Source organism: Lolium perenne, chromosome 2 (assembly GCF_019359855.2).
Source record: "Lolium perenne isolate Kyuss_39 chromosome 2, Kyuss_2.0, whole genome shotgun sequence".
Classification (NCBI taxonomy): Eukaryota; Viridiplantae; Streptophyta; class Magnoliopsida; order Poales; family Poaceae; genus Lolium; species Lolium perenne.
In genome coordinates this window covers 250968808-250979296 of record NC_067245.2, presented here as the reverse complement: position 1 = coordinate 250979296, position 10489 = coordinate 250968808, and the positions used below count along the sequence as shown (strand labels likewise).

At 44.6% G+C, this 10489-nt stretch overlaps 1 pseudogene; it reads left to right on the top strand.

The window, feature by feature from the left end:
- Positions 1–830: 830 nt before the first annotated feature.
- On the top strand, positions 831–10220 carry LOC127330575 (disease resistance protein RPS2-like; annotated as a pseudogene).
- Positions 10221–10489: the final 269 nt, after the last annotated feature.

Below are 10489 nucleotides of genomic sequence, written 5' to 3'. Positions count from 1 at the left end.
GGGAGGCGAGGGGAGGGGACCGGAGGCGGAGGGGATTAGGGTTCGCCTCCTCGGTTGCCAGGGGAGGCGACGCGAGGGGCGAAGTGATTTTCAATATGAGGCCTACACTACACTTGAATAGGATTTCACATATGGCACAAGAAGGTCGGTGGACACAAAAAGGGCATGAGCTATATTTTTATTGAAACGCCAAAGCCGAGACTTGGACGCAAGACCTGCTCTATACCATGTTATGTTTCATACACCAACTAGTTGAAGCAAAAGTCTAAACGGATAGAAAAAAAATGTGGGAAATCCACGTATTAACAGTTTAGTGGGAAAAAACCATGATATTGTCCACAAACAAAAGACTGATTTTTTAATCAGGCAGCATGAATGATGTGTGTACACAGATTTTGTCTGATCAGAATATTATCACCTTTTGTTGACCTAACGTATTTATATTCTTTGCTAATACACGTATTGATATTCTGTCAGCGTTTTAATGATTGTCTCAAAAAATTTAATGCAATTAATAACAGTGACCTGATACCTTACACAGCTGCAATTAGTTGACAAAGTGTCCACATGCGCTGTGCTCGGGTAGTCTGGTCCGATCGAAGCCCATTGTGTAAATTGCAGGAAACTGCACCGGAGGGTGGTTCCACGGTACACACTGTCATAGCTTTGCATTCTTAAAAAGCAAGTCTCAATTTTCTTGTACACAGTGCTCCTCTTTCGCAAGCAGCCGGAGATCTTTAGATTATGCTGCATAGCATCTTGTTCTCTCTCGTTTCTTGAAATATTGAGCCATATCCTGATATCCACATAATTCCTTGTGCAACGCCAACATGGCTGATCCTAGCATGATTTCTGCAGTATTGCAGCCTGTGTGTGGCTTCATCAATAACACAGGGCTACCAGCAGCTACTGCAAGACAATTCGCTTCTTTCTTTTGCATCAAGCGCAATCGGAGAGCCCTTACTAAAGCCAGTGAATATCTCCAAGCTTTTGAGAAGGTGGTTCAAGAACAAGTTACCCGCGAGACCAACCAGCTCAACAAGTGTCATCCCCTAGTCAAATTATGGCTGAGAAGGGTCGTTGGGTCCCGGCCTTAGTTGATGATATTGACCGAGAGTGTGATCAACTCATGCAATACTCTTGTTTCTGGAATTATTCACTAATCCTTAGAAAACGGTATCATCTTGGCAAGCGTGTTCTCAAGACTCTGGAGGATCTTGGGGAGCTAATTGAGGAAGGGAACCAATTTAAGGTATTTGGATCCACGCCTTTGCCAGACTTGGTCGAGGAGCGACCAAGGATAGAAGCCTTTGGCATCACGCCTGTACTAAAGGATCTCCGGGATTTTTTCAACAGCAGCAATGTCGGCATCATTGGAGTTTGGGGTCCAGGAGGGGTAGGGAAGACAACACTCCTCAATACCTTCAACAATGAACTCAAAGAACGGGGCAGCGATTACCAGGTGCGTAACACTGATAGGAACTTTTTTTTTTTTTGTAATATTCCGCCTTTATGAGACTCCAAAGTGTCAAATCTGGGATGTGAACTCTGGTGGGTTGGGGATGCCACTGCCCTCCTAACCATCCAACCACAAGTTGGTTCTCCACTGATAGGAACTAGTTAACTTGCATATATGGACATTAGATGAGAATGATTATATGATTCTACAAGAGAAACTTAAATGAACATAGTAACAAAAGTTAATGTACACATTTAAGTACTGATCCTGTACTGGAGATTTGAATTAATATGCTTCCTACCATGCCCAGCTGCACCTTGTACATGCATAATTCTGAAGTAATTATCAATTAGATAGAGGACAGACTTTCTTGTCAGGATCCTATCTTCTCCATCAGCTAACTGACGGTACTGACGTGTTGTTACCTCCCAGACCTCAAATTGGCTTTACCTTTCTACTCAAGGATTCAAATTAGCTTTAGCAGATTAAGTAGATTAAGTGCAATTAAGGTTTGTAAGCATAATGATGAATCTGTATTAACTTGCGTGGTCCTGTCCTTATCTCTATAAGAGGACAGGAGAGGGTGGATGGGTGGTCACGCATAATGAAAACAACCAAGTTTATCTAGTACTGTCTTTATTTCCTTAGCTGTTTAGCTCTGAGCCGCCGGTGCTCCTCTTCCTCCCCCTTCCTCGATCAACAATGTCAGCAGCCACCGGGCCCTGACAGCGTGGTATCAGAGCAATAGCTCGCTCGGACCGCCACCATCCCCACCCTTCCCACCCTTCCCCATCGGGTCTACTCCGCCATGGCGCCCGAGGGACGATCTCGCTCAACCTCGCGGGATCGTGCAGCACACGAGGCAAACATCAACGGGGTGCTGGCCATGCCCTCGACCACCGAGGACGACCACGACGAGGAACAGCGGCGCGCCGCCCTGCCCCGTGAGGTCCGATCGATCCGACGCCGTCTGGATCGCCAGGAGAAGGTAGCGGCTGATTCCTCCCTCGCCCTCAACGCCATCCAAGGTGAGATGAGGCGTATGACTGACATGATGTCTTCTATGTTTACTGCTTTCGGTCGCTTATCCCCCTCGGAAACCGCTGCCGTCGCCGTCTCCCCCGCCCCATCCACTCCCCAAAGCCAGCCTTTTTCCACACCCCCACCCCTCCCACAACACTCGCTCTCACCCATAACCGAGGTCACAACTCCGGCAACAACACCAGCCGCCGCACCACCACCATCTTTCCCACTCAACCTTGGCCAATTAACACCCGCCCAACTCCCTGTGCCACCGCCACCTAAAATCCCCCCACCTATTCGACCTAATGCCCAACCTATATTCACTACCGCCATCGTCACCACCACCACGCCACACTCAGCTCACAACTCACAACTCACACCAAACCCAAACCATGAACCCAACATCCCACCCACACCAATACACCCCATCGAGCACCATTTCCGAACATCCTTCAAGCTATGTTCCATACCAGCATCCATATCCACCTCCCTACTACCCACCTCCACCACCATATTACCCATATTACCAACCTCCTTATCAACCAAACCCATATCCGGCACCCTACCAACCACAACCCCCACCCCCTCCACATACACAGCCCCCTCCCAATGACCACTACACCAACCATAATCCAAATTCTTATACAGAACCCCACCTGAGAACACCACATGTCGAATTACCAATCTTTTCCGGTGATGCTCCTCGTGCTTGGTTATTGGAATGCGAAGACATATTCAATTTGGTGCAGATTCCACCCGAAAACAGAGTAAAGTGGGGCATTGCTCACATCAGGGGCCAAGCCAAGACCTGGCTAAACAGTGCAGGTCTGAAGCTGCACAGAATCTCCTGGGCAGAACTGAGCCAAGTCTTGATAGACAGATTTCCCGACTCTGTGGCGAATGACCCAATGGACCAGTTGCAGATGCTTAAGCAAGTAACTTCAGTTAATGCTTACATTGATCAGTATGAGAATTGGATGACGCAAATGAAGAGAGAAAGGGATTATCTTCCGCAGGATTTTTTCATTGATAGATTCATTAGCGGACTCAAGGAAACCATTAAGCATACAGTTCAATGTCAGAAGCCTGATAGTCTCCTCTCTGCTTACTGGTATGCTCGCCAGTATGAGAAGGCACACCTATATAACAACAAAAGGGCAGCTCCAGGTCCTCCTCCTAATAGGATTTTCCAGCACCAGCCTAATAGACCTGCTCCTCCAAGAGATAATGGAAACAGACCTGCAAATGACAGGCCTCGTGGCCCGAGGAAATGCTGGTATTGCTTTGAAAATTGGGCCTTGGGACACAAATGTCCGCAGATGCTGAAAGCTATCAATCTCATCCAGACACAGTGTTATTCTGATGATGACCTAGATGAAGAACAATTGCAACTACTCTGTATTCCAGATAAGGCAATTCCTCCTGATCCTCCTGCACAAGCAGCTGAGCCACAGGTTTCAGTACAAGCAGCAATACCACAAGCTGCGGAACAACTCATGAATATCTCTGCCGCAGCTTATCGAGGATGTCCTAATGAATCGACAATCTCCTTAGCTCTGCTTATTGGCAACACACATGGCATTGCCCTTGCTGACACGGGCAGCACCAACACATTTATGGATCTTCAGTTTGCCATCAAGAACAACATTCCTCTGACAAAATCCACAAACAGGTCTGTGAAAGTGGCAGGTGGAGGCATTCTTTCTTCCAACTCAATTGCATACAATTGCACCTTCTCCATCCAGGGACAGAAGTTCACTACTGACTTCCGTATACTTGAGTTGCAAGGATCAGATATAATCTTAGGTGTGAATTGGTTTAAACTGTATAATCCTGTCACCTTCGATTTTATTGGCCGAGAGCTTACAATTGGCAAAGATGGCTCCTTACACACATTCCAAGATCACATGTTTCCAAAAAACAAAATGTTGATCTCCTCGGAGCAATGTAGTAAACTGCTTGAGCAAGCGGCTTTTGGATATGCTTTATTCTATACTAGGCCCGACACTGAAACAAGTGACACAGTTCAGCAAGAAGCAGTTACAGATGACATTGCCAACCTCATCCACCAATTTCAAGATATCTTTCAAGCTCCATCTGGGCTGCTACCACATAGAGCATGTGATCACCAGATTCCTCTTGAACCAGGGGCCAAACCACCAAACATTCGTCCTTACAGAATGTCACACAGCCAAAAGGACGCAGTGGAACAGCTGATTAAAGAAATGCTAAAAAATGCAGAAATCCGACTAAGCACTAGTCCCTATTCATCTCCAGCAATTCTTGTGAGAAAAAAGGATAGATCATGGAGATTGTGTGTCGATTTCCGTGGCTTGAACGACTTGACAATCAAAAATAAATTTCCAATTCCGGTGATTGAAGACCTGCTTGATGAGTTACATGGAGCTATTATTTTCTCTAAATTCGACTTACGGTCTGGCTATCACCAGATTCGAATGAAAGAGTCTGACATCCACAAGACAGCTTTCTCCACGCACCTAGGTCACTACGAATATGTAGTGATGCCCTTCGGCCTGTGCAATGCCCCTGCAACATTCCAGGAGCTCATGAACACTATATTTTCACAATACCTCAGAAAGTTCGTCTTAGTTTTCTTTGACGACATCCTGGTTTACAGCAAGTCAGTAGAGGAGCACAAACAACACTTGACTCAAGTCATGCAAACCTTGAGAAATCACTCCCTCAAGGCAAAACTCAGCAAATGTCAATTTGGGCAGAAACAAGTGGAATACTTGGGCCACATAATCTCTGGGCAGGGAGTTAAAACTGACCCATCTAAGATCCAGGACATCATCCAATGGAAAGTACCAGAAACAATTAAGAAACTGAGAGGATTCCTTGGTCTCACTGGTTACTATAGAAGATTCATAAAAAACTATGCTCAGATATGTCAACCTCTACATAGCATCCTCAAGAAGAATGCTTTCCTCTGGGGTCCAGAACAACAAGTAGCATTTGATGAACTCAAGAAAGTGATGACCACTCCTCCAGTATTGGCTCTGCCTGACTTTGCTTCTCCATTCACATTGGAGACAGATGCTTGTGCTACCGGGATTGGAGCGGTATTGATGCAACAAGCCAGACCAATTGCCTTCTTCAGCAAGAGTTTGGGTCCCCATACCAATGATAAATCAATTTATGAAAAAGAAGCATTGGCGATTCTGCAGGCTCTCAAAAAATGGAGGCACTATTTCATTGGCAACAGACTGGTCATTAAAACCGATCAAAGCAGTCTAAAGTTCTTGGCAAGCCAGAAAATGCTAGAAGGAATACAACACAAGCTTATGCTAAAATTGTTGGAGTTTGACTTCACAATTCAATATAAAAAAGGCATCGAAAACAAAGTCGCTGATGCTCTCTCAAGACAATACCAAGACAAGGATGAACAAGAACCAATTCCTCTGTATTGTCAAGCTACAACCATGGCTGTACCTACATGGACACAGGACATCACCTTGTCCTACATTGGTGATGATCATTGCACAAAGTTGCTCCAGGAGCTGGCAGTTGACAACAAAAGCCACCCTACCTTTTCTATCCAATCTGGAATATTAAGGCACAAAGGAAAAATTTATATTGGCTCAAGCGGAGAACTCAAATCCAAGATCTTCAACTCCTTCCATTCTTCTGCATTTGGAGGACACTCCGGGAACAGAGTAACATACCACCGCATCAAACAACTTTTTTATTGGCCTAAAATGAAGCAGTACCTCAATAACAAGATAGCAGAATGTCCAGTGTGCCAAATATCCAAGACGGAGCGAGTTCCTTATCCCGGCCTATTGGATCCACTTCCAATTCCTCATAGAAAATGGTCAGAGATTAGTCTTGACTTTGTTGAAGGACTGCCCACCTCGAAAGGAAAAAATGTCATCTTGGTTGTGGTTGACAGGCTCACGAAGTACTCACATTTCCTTCCGCTATCTCATCCATACACAGTGAAGGAAGTGGCTAACATTTTCATAAAGAATATAATCAAGCTTCATGGTCCCCCGACAGTGATTACTTCTGATAGGGACAGAATTTTTCAGAGCAAGGTATGGAAAGATATATTCTCAGCCCTTCAGATTGAATTGCACTTCTCTACTGCTTACCATCCTGAATCGGATGGACAAACAGAGCGTGTCAACCAGTGCTTGGAGCAGTATTTGCGCTGCATGACCTTCGCAGAACCTAAAAAGTGGATGCAGTGGCTCGCAGCAGCTGAGTGGTGGTATAACTGCAGCTACCATACTGCCATTAAGATGTCTCCTTTTGAGGCTTTATATGAATACCCTCCTCCTCTAATCACCGCCTTGCCGGTAAATACCGAAATGGCTCCCGAAGCCGAAGAAACAATCAGGGACAAGGATCACATGCTCAAGGTCCTTCAACAGAACCTAGCAAAAGCCCAAGGTACAATGAAAAAATTTGCTGATCAGCATAGAACTGCTAGAACATTTGAGCTCGGCGACATGGTGTACTTGAAAATGCAGAACCATCGAGAACATGCGTTGGGTAAGGGAAATCCAAGGAAGCTGGCGTCTAAGTGGTATGGCCCCTTCCGGATCTTACAAACTGTAGGGAAGCGAGCTTACAAGCTCCAGTTACCTGAAGGAACACAAATACATGATGTATTCCACGTAAACCAGTTGAAGAAGCATCTCGGACCAATGGCAGTACCTAACAGCAAACTTCCCTTGGTTGCTCCTTCAGGTAAACTAAAAATCTACCCCATTGCTATTCTGCAGTGTCGTATTGTTCCCAGGAATGCAGGCGAGTACGACATTCCGGTAACTCAGTGGTTAATCCATTGGCAAGACATGACACCTGGTGAAGCAACATGGGAAGACGCCGATTTTATCAAAGCGACGTTTCCTGAATTCAAGACTTGAAGTCTTGTGTCAAGGGGAGGGTACTGTCAGGATCCTATCTTCTCCATCAGCTAACTGACGGTACTGACGTGTTGTTACCTCCCAGACCTCAAATTGGCTTTACCTTTCTACTCAAGGATTCAAATTAGCTTTAGCAGATTAAGTGCAATTAAGGTTTGTAAGCATAATGATGAATCTGTATTAACTTGCGTGGTCCTGTCCTTATCTCTATAAGAGGACAGGAGAGGGTGGATGGGTGGTCACGCATAATGAAAACAACCAAGTTTATCTAGTACTGTCTTTATTTCCTTAGCTGTTTAGCTCTGAGCCGCCGGTGCTCCTCTTCCTCCCCCTTCCTCGATCAACAATGTCAGCAGCCACCGGGCCCTGACACTTTCTGCCTTTGCTCTGGCAGATTTGAATCAACGCAAGCAAAAGATCTTCCTTGCACATGTTATCAACTTATCATAGCCCCAAGCCATTTTCTTAATAATCCGGCTTTTACATCTATCCAATGACGAGATATTAAAATACGAGTGAACATTCTCCCACAACGTGAACATGGGTAAGAGTATAACCATGGCACTAGGTAACCCGTTAGTTTTATACTTCATTTCGAGTTTGCCAGTTATAGAATGGTTAATTGGCACACTTGATTTTTTGTTCATAAATCCAAGAACTCCATACAAATCCACAGCTTATTACTCTTTCATACAGTTTAACTGCATCCTAATAGTTCTACTGATCCAAATTGACTTTGCTAGGTGGTAATAATGATTGAGGTGTCCAACTCTGAAAAGCTAAATATAGCAGCCATACAGCATGTGATTTCAGACCGCCTTGGTTTGCCTTGGAATGACACAGAGACAGAGCAAATTCGTGCCAGGTTCTTGGCGAAAGTTCTGGGCAGAAATAAATTTATCATTTTGCTAGCTGATATCTGGAGCATATTCCAAATAGAAGAAGTCGGGATCCCCACCCCAGACTCTGAGAGCAAAAGCAAGTTGATTCTCACCTCACGTTTTGAGCATGTTTGCAATCAAATGGGAGCACACCAGAGTTTGATCAAGATGGAGTACCTTGGGAAGGAGTCAGCATGGGAGCTATTCCGAAGCAATCTGAGCAATAACGCTGTTGCAGCCATTGAGTCTCCTGCCCTCAATAATGTCATACGAGAGAATGCTGAAAAAATTGTCAAAAGCTGTGGTGGTCTGCCACTTGCACTCAAGGTGATAGGCAGGGCCGTGGCAGGACTCACAGAACCAAGGGATTGGATCAGGGCAGCGCAAGAGACAAAGGATGACATGAAGGACTTGCAAGGAGTCCCAGAAATGTTCCATAAATTGAAATACAGTTACGATAAGTTGACAAAAACACAGCAGCAGTGTTTCCTGTACTGCACCCTTTTCCCAGAATATGGCACAATCAACAAAGATAAGCTTGTGGATTACTGGATGGCAGAACGGTTCATACCTCAGGGCCCCAAGAAAGGCCATGGCATAATCCGTAGCCTGTTGTCGGCATGCTTGTTGGAAAATTGCAAGTCTGACTCCTCAGAAGTTAAAATGCATCACATAATTCGTCAGCTGGGGATTTCCCTTGCAGGGCAGAAAAATATTGTGAAGGCTGGAATGAGTTTGGAGGAAGCTCCATCACAGGGAGAGTGGCAAAAGGCTAGAAGGATATCGCTCATGTTTAATAACATGAAGGACCTTTGTATCTCACCTGAGTGCAAGAATCTTGTAACTTTGCTAGTTCAGCATAATCCTAATTTGGAGAGTCTCTGTCCAACATTCTTCAAATTCATGCCTTCTTTAAGGGTTCTTGATCTTTCACACACCCGCATCACAACACTTCCATTTGTAGAACATTGTCCAAGCTCAAGTATCTCAATATGTCCCACACATGCATTGAGAGTCTTCCTGAAGAGTTTTGGATGCTCAAAGAACTGACACATCTAGACTTGAGTGTTACCAAGGCCCTTAAAGACACATTTGACAATTGTTCCAGGTTACACAAGCTAAGGGTGCTAAACCTCTTCCGAAGCAACTATGGGATTCGTGATGTTAATGATCTTCATTGATTCCTTAAAGGAACTTGAATCCCTTGGTATCACAATTTATGCGGAGGATGTGTTGAAGAAGTTGACAAAGACACACCCTCTCGCAAAGTCGACACAGCACCTTAGCCTCAAACACTGCCGACAAATGCAGTCGATCCAAATATCTGACTTCAAAAATATGGTGCAACTTCGAGAGCTCTATGTTGAAGCATGCCCTGACTTGACACAACTTATTGCTGACTCTGACAAGCCAAATCTGCATGCTCTCACCCTTGCTAAGCTTCCAGCCCTTGAAACAATTCAGATTGGATCTTCGCCTCATCACTTTCGGAACCTCCTAGAAATTACAATATCTCACTGCCAAAAGTTGCACTATGTGACCTGGGTTCTGAAGCTGGAATCACTTGAGAAGCTTTCTATCTGTCACTGCCATGAATTAGACCAAGTTGTTCAAGAAACAGACGACGCATGGATAGAATATACCAAAGATTACCAGACAATGACGAGGAGTAGGCGGATCAATGGGATACAGCACCATGTAGACTTCCCAAAATTGAGATCACTGGTGCTGACTGACCTACCGAAGCTGAGAAGGATATGCATCCCAAGAGACTTCCCTTGTCTTGAAAGTATTATGGTGGAGGACTGCCCGAATCTGAGTACAATTCCATTGGGCCAAACATATGATTGCCAGAAACTAAATAGGATTTGTGGATCGAATGACTGGTGGAAAAGGCTAGAATGGGGTAGCAAGGGCATAATGAAGAGCGAGTATTTCATTTCCATCCAAGACAAAGACTAGCACAAGTGTGAACCAATTTAAACTGCATTTCTCACTGCAACATGATGATACAACATACAGTACTGATAATTATGTTTGTCATGTAAATACCGACCTATATATTCCTTGGTTACATTGATATGTTCAGATTCATAATAGATGTATTATATTTTCTTTACGATGTAAATACCAATCGATGTATTCCATTTATATGTTCAGACGGCAAGTGAATAAGCCTATCTGTATTCTGTACATACACATAAACTGTTCAAAGCTATATGTTATGTATG